This window comes from Zosterops lateralis (genome assembly GCF_965231275.1).
Source record: "Zosterops lateralis genome assembly, chromosome: 1".
NCBI lineage: Eukaryota > Metazoa > Chordata > Aves > Passeriformes > Zosteropidae > Zosterops > Zosterops lateralis.
The window spans coordinates 153,526,616-153,539,448 of record NC_139762.1 but is presented as its reverse complement, the minus strand read 5'-3'; the positions used below and the strand labels follow the sequence as shown (position 1 = coordinate 153,539,448).

At 45.8% G+C, this 12,833-nt stretch overlaps 1 protein-coding gene across 3 annotated transcripts in view; it reads right to left on the bottom strand.

Moving 5' to 3' along the window:
• The window catches only part of SLC45A4 (solute carrier family 45 member 4), a 69,773-nt gene extending 60,659 nt beyond the window's left edge, over positions 1-9,114 (bottom strand). For 2 of the 3 annotated variants that reach the window (XM_083885184.1, XM_083885183.1), the window contains exon 1: positions 8,915-9,114. The gene's annotated coding sequence lies outside the window, so the exon portion shown is untranslated. Of the gene's footprint in view, positions 1-1,081; positions 1,186-1,981; positions 2,065-6,014; positions 6,122-8,914 lie in introns of all 3 variants that reach the window. The other variant, XM_083885182.1, reaches the window with a different exon arrangement.
• Between the last annotated feature and the right edge of the window lie 3,719 nt (positions 9,115-12,833).

The window sequence follows — 12,833 nt, the reverse complement described above, 5'->3', positions numbered from 1 at the left end:
AAGCAACTCAGAGCTCCAATTTGTCCTGTGAGGCCAACAAATTAATGAAGGAAAATTCTGGACTCTTGCTTGCTTTATCAGAGAGGACGGAGCAGAGAAGTTTCCAGCCTTGGCTTCCTGCTTTCCTCTCCTCCAGTCCAATATTTTAAATATTTAAATTTTTTAAAAATTTCTCTGGTGAAAGCCAAGAATTGGCCAGTGTTCTTGTTATTCTCATTCTTTGAAAAGATATGACTATTACCCAGACAATGAGAAAGGAAGTTATTTAATCCCTACATCAACAGTGAGTAAGAAAATGAAGTATTATAATGACACAAGCATAACTGCATCAGGTAAGAATTAAAAATTATGCTGGACAGTCACTAATGCAAATATAAGGAACCCATTTTTATTTAATGTTTTGACACAGGCAGGCTTCCACTCATTTTCTAAGCTACAGGGAAATGCAATATTAATGAACTGAACGCTGCTACTGGAGAGAAACCAAGTGTTGCTTTCATTTACACAGCACTTCCACCCTGACCACATGGATCTAAATGCAAGAAGGAGAGTACAGTGCATGGTAAAGGTATCATAAATACAGAGCTGAAGTATTTAAACACACAGCCTCATTAGAAAATATACCTTTAATATTAAAGCTTGGGGAACCACTACCAACACCCTTTTATTTCAGACTATTTTTTTCACAGAGAAAACAATTTTACCATGAATGCCTGAAGCTCAGAGCTGCAGCAGCTTTCTTATCCCATATCCTAGGGCAAGATCTCCAAATCATCTGGACAGCAGCAATTTCTGCATGTAAAGCTGAGATTTTATTCCCTACTTAAAGAATTTCTTTTGTAAGCTATGGTGTATATGTATACATATATATACACAGAGAGAGAACCCCAGCCAACACAATAATTGCATGTATGGACTTAAAGCTTCCTCTGGCAGTGATGTTTGGCCACTCAGCAGCAGCGGCTTGGTCAGTGGGGAGCCCCTAAAACTTCAAAGGTCAGAAAAGGCTGTCAGGGACACATCAGTCACCAAGCTCTAAACAGACAGAACGAGGCTGTGATCCACAATGAGGGCAACTTACCAGGTTCACTGAAGGATCCTGGAAGTGAGACGCTCAGCAATACACAGACTCCTCACAGAGCCACTCAGACAGGGAGTCTGTTCACAAAGAGCTTCTTGAAGAGGCTGAAGTGCAAGGAACAGTGTGGCCAGTATTGTACCAGTGATAAATTCAGGCATTAATTACAACCAGTTATTCAGTAACCAGCCTTAACAAAGAACTGGAACTGATCTCTTAGAACGTGCTAATTTAGGAGCATAGTTAATGAGGAAGAGAAAACTACTAAGTGCAGTTGAGGGAAATACCATGCAGTGTTGGGCTGCTGGAATGAGATGGAAGTTTGCGGTCTGGTGAACGTACATGTTCCATAGTTTGAAGTAATTGAGCAGTGGAGGTTTTTTTGCTCAAGTATATCTCTACCACGAAGAAATCACATGAGGCAGTGAAATCTGTTCAAGGAGCACAGAGTCCAGTTTACACTGTACATCACTGGGACTCATTAGGTTTTACATTGACAAAGTGGTGTTACAGAGATCTAGCCATGAACAGGCTAAGAATACCCCAGGACAAAGTAGTGAGGCTTTATCTTAAGTCATCACACCAAGGCTGTTACTTGTCCATAAATATATCCTGCTGTTCCTAACCAGTAAAAGACTTACTAACAATAGAACACCAAACTCACTAGACACACAGGCATCTGATGCTAGCACAAAATTCACTGTAAGGGAATCCAAACTCTTTTATACACAGCTTAGCTGGGGGCTACTACACAACTGAAAGGCCATGGTAGTGCCCAGGTCATCTGCATACAAAGAAGATTAGAGATCTTATCACTGCTATGGGTCAAAAAGCTCATTTTCAACTGGCACCCTGAACTGTCACGCAAACTACTCCAGAGCAATCGCCTGGAAGGGGACACACCTTATCTGATTCAATTCCATTTCTTCAGTAGACTGAAAGATTTGCTATGCAGCTGCATTATGAGAGTTTTGAACAGACCGTACCTGGAAGATGACAAATTGGAAAGGTGATTTGAAAACAAAGCAGCAGAAAAAAGCTACAACTGTAAGGCCAGAAGTGACTGTTGGAACATGAAGGGAACAGATAACTGCTCATTCACTCTTTTTTCAGTTCATTGAAGGGAATTTGACTTTTAGGGAGGTGGAAGGGCTATGACATCGGAAACAACCAAGGTACCTGTGCACTGAGAAATGGAAGCCTTTTCCCCCTTTGCCAAAGTTAGAAACAGAACAAGAGCCAAAGAAAAAAAACAAAAAACCCCCAAAAAAACCCCCAAAAAAACCCAAACAAACAAACAAACAAAAAAAAACCAAGCCCACATCACAAGCTGATTCCCCCAGATAGGGATCAGATAGCAAATGGGATGTGCACTAGAAGTGCTGGTGTTAAAGCAAGCTGTGCATTTGTTTTGGGTTATTTTTTGAACTCTTGGGAGTTAGCTGGCCAGCCACACTACTCTAAGGAGCAAGAGTTCAGACTGTCAAATCACTCCTCTGAGAATACCAGAGCCAAACTGCCCAGGCCAGTGTACTTGCTCAGATACTCCCCTCATAAAATGGGAGGAGTATTCTTTACCCTGCGTGTATGTCTTCTCCGCACTCAAAAAAAAAAAAAAAAAAAAAAAAAAAAAAAAAAAAAAAAAAAAAAAAAAAAAAAAAATCAACTCCCTCAAACTTTTTTTACCTGGAAGTGCAGATCCAGCATCAAAACTATTTAAGAGTTGACTCCTGATCCTTTTATTTGTACTATGTGATTGATAAGAAAGACAGGTTAAACAGTGGTCACGTTAAACGTATTCTGGAAGGTTGTTTGCTCTGTGTAAGTGATGATAGGAAATTAAATGGCACAGAAATCCGACTGCTCTGCAGTCATCACTTGCTGGGTTAAGCCCCTAGTTTCTGGATGTGGTCCAGAAAGATTGATCATATACTCAAGGGCAGAATGCAGAAGATAAGAGTGACATACAGTTGTGCTTTTGTAAAAGAACACTGGGCTCGGCCCCCAGTTAGATCATTTATTTATCTGGCACTGAAGGGTGATAATGGCTTGTTTTCAAGTCTCCAAAATAAATGAACTACACTGCATGCAGAAGTAGTCCAGGCCAGCCAGCAGAGGATAGAAAATATGCAGGGTCAGCATAACACTGGTTTCAATTTCAGTTACAAAAACATTAGAGCTCTCATTTAAAACAAGATGAGGAAACTAGGTCCTCTCTCCACTCTGCAAGAGAGTCAACCTCCTCTCCCCTGAATACTGAAAATCCACTTCAAACAGAGCTCAGCAAAACAATTCAGGGTAACACCTTCCTGCTGCCATTTACATACCAGAATTTTCTTTAAAGTATCTTTGGCTTATTCTTAGGACTAAGCTTTATCTCCTACCCCTTTGTGATTTGCTACATGAGCAGCAGCTATTGACTGACAATTTCAGTCGTGCAAGGAAAGTAATTCTCAGTCCACTCCCAGAACACAGAACACCTCGGGCCACCAGATTAGTCAGTCTTCATATAAACGCTGCAAAAGAGACTGAGTCAAGCCTGAAATGTCAGGCCAGCCAGGTCTCCTAAAGCTAAAGTTTAATAGTCTTTCTCCTCCATAAATAAGAGTTCTGGACATCAAGTCTTCCTCAGCTTTAACTGGGTCTTAAGTTTTGTTAGTGGTTCACATTGTGGAGACCAACTTCCCATCCTCTATAGATTGATATTCATGTTTTGAGCAGAACACATGCCAGCAAGAGCCAAAACCAAGGTCAGGAGCAACTCTTAAGCCAAACCCAATCATTACCCAACAAAAGCCTTGTGTCCTGATGCTTGCCAGACTCACTTGCCAAGAGCAAGTTTGATGAGGAAACCTGGCTGCTTGTCCCGAGTTGTTACAAAGCTGTATGCCAGCCGCAGTCTAAATGACTGCACAGCACTTGTTGGAAGAACCAGCAAGAAGGGGCTTTAGTTAATAGCCACCGTGTGCCAGTTAGGTCGCAGCACAAACCACTCCAGGGCTCAGACACTGCTCTGAGCCCATCACTGAGATGTCCAAAGCCCAGCTTTTAACTCAAGCAAATTCAGTCTTGAGCAACCCTATTGGAGGTCTAGATTTAATAGTATGAAATCAGCTCTTTTTCCTGCAGACTACCTTGTTTCGCTTGGAGGAATATTATACTTCTTTACAACACTAAAGAGTAATCAGTTTATTTAGAAGAGCAATAATTATTCAGTGCTTGGATACAAGAGCCCCTCACAGTCCCAGATGCCAGATCTAGTATCTGTTTACCAGTGGAAGCCTGGGGTAGTTTGGGCGGGGCTGTGACCCAACTGCGAGATGTGTGGGTAACTGATAAGCTGCCGACCCTGAAAGTCACCTGACAGCTGTCAGCTCACCGAAAGCTCGCAGTCCTTAGCTCACAACACTCCACAGCTCGGCAGTCTCTGCTTCCATGCTTGGCTCCTGAGGTGCCAGGATCTCCTGTCTAAAAGGTGACTTTCAGGTTGAAACATCAGCTGTCAAGCTACACACACGGTGTCACTCATCCTGACAGTGTTCTGCTTCGACTTTGACAACTGGATTGTTTTCTGGTTTTGCATGGAGCCTTAAACACACAACAGCTAGAAAGTTTATTGGACTTGATGTAGAATTACTGGGCAGGTGCAATGCTCTGCTTAGGAAAAGTATTGTTTCACTCATGTCAGTTTAGTGCTGGTATATTAAGCTAAGCAATGCCTGCTGCACCCTGTCATCCCCAAGTCGATGGACTACTGCTGAATGAAAGTGTTCAGTAAGGCTGAGCCTAAGCTGAAGAACCCAAAAGCTCCAACAGAAGAGGTGTCAGATCACTTAACCCATCTCTAAGGGAAACAACTGCACACGAGGCTGTTCTGTTGGAGTTTTGGTGAATCTTACACCTACAGTTAGAATAGGTCACAGCCTGGGATCTTGCAAGTATTAGAGATATAAAGGTCATGGGAGTGATCCTTGCCAAACTAAAACACAGCACAAACAGTTCTTCGTGTTACTCATTACTCTGCAAGCTGCTAAAGCTTCCTCCTCCATCACAACAGCCTTGTCACTTCCACAGGGTTCTCCTGGCAGATCAGCTGGAAAGGTCCATTTAACTCCAATAGCTTTGCCTCTGCTCAGCATGCTTTTACACTACTAAAAGCAGCCCATAGCACTGCAGTCAGTTTGAAGGGCAAGTGAAGTTTGTTTTTGTGTCAAACATGACACCAGCATACATGCACTGTTGCTCAACACACACTGCTTGATCATCTGATGCAATTACTTTAGGGTGTTAGAAGGGCAGAGGAGCTACAGACCACAACAAGTTCAGCTCAAAAGCAACTACCAGCTCCAGCTTCTTGTGATGGGCAACGTGAAGGATTTCACTGGTTTTGCCTAACAGGCACGTAGCAGTACCCAGATACTGTGAGTGGAATTGGCTTTCTACTCTAGGAATTGATGCTGGAAGTCACAAGGCACTCAGCTAAGGATGACAATGGTGCATCACAAGGCAGAGTTTACAGACTCAGCTAGACAAGATCAAATGCTCCTGTGTAAAGGAACTGTTTCAGCTTAATTCAGTGTCTGCTGAAAGCCCTGAAGTGTTTCATGCAGCTGTGTTCACAACTGCAGGCACTATCGAGCAGGTCATTCCAGCCATCATTTTCCCACCCAGGAATTCATGACTCCTAAAGCTTTGAAATCTTTTCTAAGCTGCTCAGTTGGCAACATATTTTGACTGCAAGAAAGTTTCTCAAACATTAGATGCAGCTTCACTGGTGAATCACTCTGCAGGTACCATCCAATGTTAATATTCTCCTTGCTTTTATAAATGATCCATTTAAGTTTATACAGAGATAGAGGCAGAGTCCATGCATTCCTGCCTCAGCACACAAGCAGACTAACACTGTATTACCAAGTCTTAACTTTCTAACTCTTACCAGAGAACCCAGGACTGGAGAGAGTTTAAAGGTAATTAATCTTGGAGGTCACAGCCCTGTGAGACAGGTCCAGCTCCAGCTTACTCTCTCAGAGCCTGTATTTCCACCTGGAGGAATCAAGGCAGTTACTTCAGACAGCTCCTCAAAGAGGCTCCACACTCGCTTCAGTGTGAAAACTTCAGGTCACACGCACTCAGACATACAAGCACGTGCATTGTTTCAGTCAGAGTTACACCACGCTTCACTGGAAGCCATGAAAATATTGCACTTGTGTCATCCCACTGAAAAGGCACATGAACAAAGTTTCACTTCATGAGTTTTGTTGTAACACGACACTGAAGGAGCAGCAGGTTCACCGACTGTCAGTCAGTGTTCCTGCCACCTTCTCATGGCTAACCAAGGAGACCTCCAGCAGAGGACAACCTCCCTTGCCACTGCAAAGCAGCACAATACAAATGCATTTAAAACAGTGAATTTTTTAGGCACATTTCAGCTCGGAGGGAGAGGACTGCCCTCGATTGCAGGCAGTCCCCACAGTATCCAAAGCAAGATCACGTCAGCAGCTACTGCTCTTTCCTTTCTCAGGAACAGACTCCCAGAGAGCAGCAGGCTCCTGCAGGAGTTAACCCACAGTTACACGGGAGGGTTTATCTGCAGAACCACACGTTTTCCTTTTGCCAAAGGTGCCTCAGTCATACATAATTGAACACAAGAACTGCTATCATTTACTGGCTCGGAGAGGCATGAGCCAACCCGTGTAAACCAGCCTCTGACACCACAAATAGCTAACTAAAATAGAAGCTGTTCCACTGATCCCACCCATTACATCATGGAAATGGTTATTTTGTCATGAAAACTCCCTTTAGTATCCAATTTAATCTCATTAATAGAGAAATGAAGCTCTCAGTTCCGAGACAGCAGCTGCCACTACCTTTGACATACGCAGGAGCTCACAGGTGTTTTTGGATGCAGAGACTACTGGATGCATCTTCAGGAGTTTAAGGTAGTGTCAGCTTTTCAAACTTACAGTAAAAAGCACTTCTGTAAGCATTTATAGCCAAAGTGTCAAGTAAATAGTTTAATCTCTTGTCTGAAACCTCTTCTCTTATTTAGGGAGGGAAAAATTAAGTATTTCATGAACATTTCATCAATCCAGTGATTAGTATTAATCACTAAACAAACCAAGCAAGGAAGACCTTATCTTTCACAATACTGGTAGGAGGGAAGAAGTCCCACAAGCCATGGCAGTGCAATAACATCAGCAACCCCCCTCTGCCAGGTATTTACAAAAAACCCTGACTTGGGAGGGAAGCAGGAAGTATTCACCAGCTTGCTCTTTGAGCTCAAGCACCTGCTCAAGCCGTATTTCATTAAATATTTCAGTAGCACTGTCTGATCACAGCAGTGGAACATGACACAGCTCACACTGGAGCAGTTTTTGCAGAGCAGAAAAGATACACGCTGTAACAGGGCAACTCCTTCCCACGGAGCCTCATAATGCTGCAGTTATTTGTGCTCTGCCTCTCCTTGTAGAGCCAATTCTTGTAACATATCTTTTCCTGAAGGAGAAAACATCCCCTCTGTCTAACATTCACCATCCTGCAGTATCTCTCCTATCCTTTCCCATTTGTAAGTCTCTGAATTAGCCAGGCTCCAGCAACATTGATTCATTCACCGCGCCCAGTGCCGAGTCAGAGCCTCGGATAAATCCTTCCCTCGCCTCCTTTTCCCCTCTATACCAGGAGAATTCTGAAGGCAAAGCACCCCAACAGAAGACTGCCCAACAGAGAGAGTATTTTTCAAGGTCAAGCAGAGTTTCTCTACCTGCTAAAGATGCTGAATTAAGGCACGTTAAGAGTTGCAGATCACTGATAACACGATCTTAAGGAAAACTGCTGCATTCATGGGAGGTTTAAGAGCTAAGTTGGAAGTAATTTCTTCCCCTAGTACCCTCCCACAGTCATATCAGGCAAGGAGAGACTCAATGGTTTTGTGATAAAGCTTTGAGATCAGGTGACAGATTAAGCGTGGAATTATTCAAATGGCAGACTACTGAAGTTTAACAGTTTAACAGAAAAGGTACACTAGTTTCCACCTTTGGTCCCTTTGTCAAGTCCTCTTCCAGTACCATCTCCACCCAACACAACCCTAAAGGGGCACTTAAATTCTCATGAGAAAGAGCCAGCCCAAACAGACACCCCAAACAAGTCTCTCCAACACCACCTTACTCACTCCTCCATCCATTCCTCATCCCTTGCCAACCTCTGCAGCCCAACATCTCCTTTGAGCCGATTTCTCACCACAGCACATGGCATTTCCAATTTCCATCTCTGCAGCCTAACATGCCCCTCACCCCAAGATCCTCATTACCTTCATGACTTCACATACCTGCACCCCAGAGGTCCTCAACCCTCTCACCTTTCCAGCCTCGTAACTCCGTCACCCAAAAGTCTTCTCAGCCCTAACCCCAAACCTTTCTCATTTTCACCCCAACGCTTCCTCTTCATTAGCCCCTCACCTCCCTCACCCAAACCCTTCCTCACCTTCACCAGCCTCTCACCCCAAACCCTTCCTCACCTTCACCAGCCTCTCATCTCCCTCACCTCAAACCCTTCCTCACCTTCACCAGCCTCTCATCTCCCTCACCCCAAGCCCTTCACCTTCACCAGCCTCTCACCCCAAACCCCTCCTCACCTTCACCAGCCCCTCACCTCCCTCACCCTCACGACCTTCTCACCCAAGCCCTATCTCTCCTCCACCAGCCCCTCAGCCCCCTCACCCAACCCCTTCCCCAGCCCCTCATGCCCGTCACCCCGCAGCTCCTCAGCCGCCTCTGGCCCCCACAGCCCGTCCTCACCCCGGACACCCCCCACAGCCCGAGCTCCCGCCGCCCCCCTTACCTGCCCCCGGGTCTCCCCCAGCACCCGGGACCGGCTCCGTGCGGCGGAGGGGGGGGGAGGCGGCGGCGCCGAGGAGGGCGGGGGGATGAGGGAGGGAAGGGACGAGGTCACTGACGGCGGCGCGAGCGCGGCGGCACCGGGCAGCGGCGGCCGCTTTATACCGGGTCCTCGGGAACCGGCACCCGCTTCCGCTTCCGCTTCCGCCCCCTCCCGCCCCCGGGGTCATGAATATGCAGCAGGGAGGCGTGGCCTCCCGGGGGTACGCGAGGTGTGGGCTGTGAATATGTATCGAGAGGCGTGGTGCCCTCGGGCTGTGGGCGTGTCCCGCATGAATATGCAACGAGGGGCGTGGCCTGGCCATGGTGGGCACGGGCGGGGGACGTTGCTGGGTGAGGGCGGGAAGGCTACGGGGCCGCCCAGAGGCTGGGCGCAGGGGTGCCCGCGTGAGGGGAGCCGAGGCGGGACATGGCGGGACAGGTGTCGGAGGGCGGCGGCGTCACAGAGTGACACTGCATAGTAACAAATCGAGTCCAGCCCCTGGCCCTGCACAGGACAGTCCCAGCAATCCCGCCACGTGCCCGAGAGGGTTGTCCAAATACACCCTGAGCTCTGCCACGCTTGGTGCTGTGACTACTTGGCTGCAAAACTGTTCAGTTACCCCCTGGGTGAAGAACCTTTTTGTAATAATATCCAACCTAAACCTCGCAGACACGACTTCAGGCCATTCCCTTGGGTCCTGTCACTATCACCACAGAGCAGAGATCAGCGCCTGCCCCTACTCTTCCCCTCATGAGGAAGTTGTAGCTGCAATGAAGTTTCCCCTCAGTCTCCTCCAGGGTGAACAGACCAAGTGTCCTCAGTCACTCCTCGTGTTCCTTGTCTCCTCAAGGCTCTTCACCATCTTCATTATCCTCCTTTGGTTGCTCTCTAAGAGCTTTCTATCTTACATTGTGGTACTCAAAACCCCACACTATTCAAGGTGAGGCCACCCCAGCCCAGAGCAGAGCAGGACAATCCCCTCCCTTGCCCAGCTGGGGATGTTGTCCCTGATGGCCCCAGGACAGGGCTGGTCCTCTTGGGTGTCAAGGACACTGCTGGCTCATACTCAACTTGCTATCAACCAGGACACCCTTTCTGAAAAGCTTCTTTCCAGCATCTCATTCCCCAGTTTGTGTAGCAGGAGTTTTTCCTGCTGCCCAGGGGCGAAGGATGAGCCTGTTGGTTCTACCTCTGGGTTGAAGACGGGCTCTTGGTTGGAAAGGGAGCACGAGTGACAACCTGAGGATGGATGGAGGCTCCACCTGCACTGTCCCTGCCAAGGCAGTGGGTGTTTGCACAGAAACAGAGTGCAGACTCCCTTGCCCCTCTCAGGCCAAGTTGTGCCCAGTACAGCTGCAGACCAACAGCTTGGAAAGTGCAGGAGTGAGTAGGTGCTGTTCTCTGCCTGAGATACTGCAAATATGCTGGCCCCAAATTGCTGACATTGTCCTTCATCATAAAGGAAAATAATACCTTTTCCTCATGTTTGGCTACAGTCAGGTTCTGTCCTGCCTCCCCACCTTGTCCCTGCTGCTCTGCCCGCCAGAGGCCATGAGCCACCTCTCCTCATGTCCAGCCCAGCCCTGTGACCGGGTGTGTGCCAGGCCACCATGGAGAGGGTGATGTGGCATTTATCATGTATTTGTCACATCTGCAGAACACAACCCTCTACACACAGTACCCAGTAACTCTTGGGACATTAAAACACTTCATTCCCCATGGCAGCCATAGCCCTGCCACATTTGAAGAACCCTCTGCAAACTTGCCATAAAAAACTGTGTTTTTCTTAGCGCTGGGATGTGTTTTTTTATTCCCAATTAAGGTCTCTTAGCCTTAATTGTGCTGAGTGCATTGTGCAGGCTAGCGTGATATTTAATTTTCATTACTTACATAAACTGGGGATGCATAAAGCAGCCTGCAAGTGGCATGTAAAAACGCACGTTACGTTGCATAAGTGTAATTGTTTTCTGTTTCTCGACACTCCATTAAGTATATATTCCAAAACAAATTTTTTTTAATGGTGAACTTCTTTCTCTACAACTCATGAATACATAAACCATGAAGCATGCCAGACTTCAGAAAAGGAAAACCACAGGAGGCAAAATGGGAGAACTATACGCATCTATTAAAAAGCAAGATGAATCTTGAGTCTAACACACAAACTCTATTACAAGTCCTAATTAAAAAAAAAAAAAAAAAAAAAAAAAAAGGGCAATATTTATATTTTGTTCTGCAATGCTGTTACCAATATGTTCTTGGTTTTAGGCTAATTGAGACCAAGGGCTGAAAGGCATGCATGACCACAGTCATGGACAACTCAGTAAACTAAACATCCTCTGGTGAGGATGTCCAAAGTCCATTCAAAGAGTGATGGCTTTTGACATACAACTGATGTTTATAAAACAAAAAAGTGGCAAAATAATTATCTTCAGTAGCCAAGTTGTGAAGATAAAGGATACACACCTGTGACAGCCCAGTGTAACACCCACTCTTGACAGCGAAACAACATTCATTGTATCAAAACCGTGATACAGCTTAATAAAACATTAAAGTTTCTTCCGAAGAAGAAACAAAATATACCTGTACTTACAGAAATGTCTAATGGTGCTGTGGTAAGAAAAAAGACTTGAATTACTTCAGTGGAAATTCTGAGACCCTAACACACCTAAAACCACCAAGAACTGATCTCAAGATATCATTACAACTTCTAAGATTTGCTTCTTGTTTCCCATGGGTTTATGGCAGTCCTAGCTACCTGATATTTTGACACCTCATTTTAAAATATCTGAAAAAAAAATTAAAGGTACTTCTTTTTCAGTCCTTTTGTTGCCTGCTGTTGTGGTGAAGTGTGATCCTTACCTCAGCCTGGCGTTTTAGACCCATTGTGGCAATGTCCAGACATGTCCGGATGTGTCCAGATGTTTCTCCATTGTATTTCCTCATGTTATTTTCACTTAAGAGTTGCTAATTCTCAGCCTTTAGCTGAGTCTAAAGTCAGAAAGGGGAATTTTCCATAAACCAAACATTTTAGTTTAAAAAATGTGGTTTTTCATACTGAGTGTGGGGGTAGAAAAGAATCCAAGGAAACAGACCCACCTTTTCCCTCTGAGGTTCTTACTCAACTCCAAATATTTAACCCATAATAAATAAACGCACTCTCATGTCTTGGCAGGGGAGAAATGCGTGTCAGTCAGGAGCCTGATGTGCTGTCCAGACGTGTGCTACGTTTGTTTAGGGGGGGGGACTGGAAGAAAATCTGGACTGAGGTTGAGAGTGGGATTGGAGACCACCCCTGAGTGGTCCCCTCAGGTCCTTCCTCAGCAGGGTGGTGAATCCTGTTCTTTGGAGAGTCCCTAGGCAACATGTAGGGATTTGAGGCACTTCAGGGCCATCTTTTCTTAAAGAAAGCATCCAGAAGTCACCTTAAAATCTCTCTCTGGCTCTTGGTGTTCATGTATCCACTTTGTTGAGTCACGTAGTTGGAGAACCTCCCCAAGGTACCGATCCCTGGCTTACCCTCACTTCCACTGGTTTATTTGGCATGCAGTACCTGAGGACTTTAAAAGAAAAATAACCTACAGGACCTCAAACCACTGGAGAGCAACATCCTGCTCCAAACACCTTGCCTTGTGTCTTGGCATGGATGCTGGAGCAAGGGGTCTTCCCTATTTAATGAGATATGTTAATCACCCAGACGGCAGGCTCATCAACAAGCTGCCTGAGTTCTCTGTACTCCATTTCACAGGTACTTGGCTTACCGAATTGTTATGAAAACTCACCATCCAGCCAAGCCAAACAAACACTACCCCCAATATTATTTTACACGCGTGTCAAAAGAAATAACTTGCCGCAGGCCAACCTGGTGAAGGAGTTTTACGAG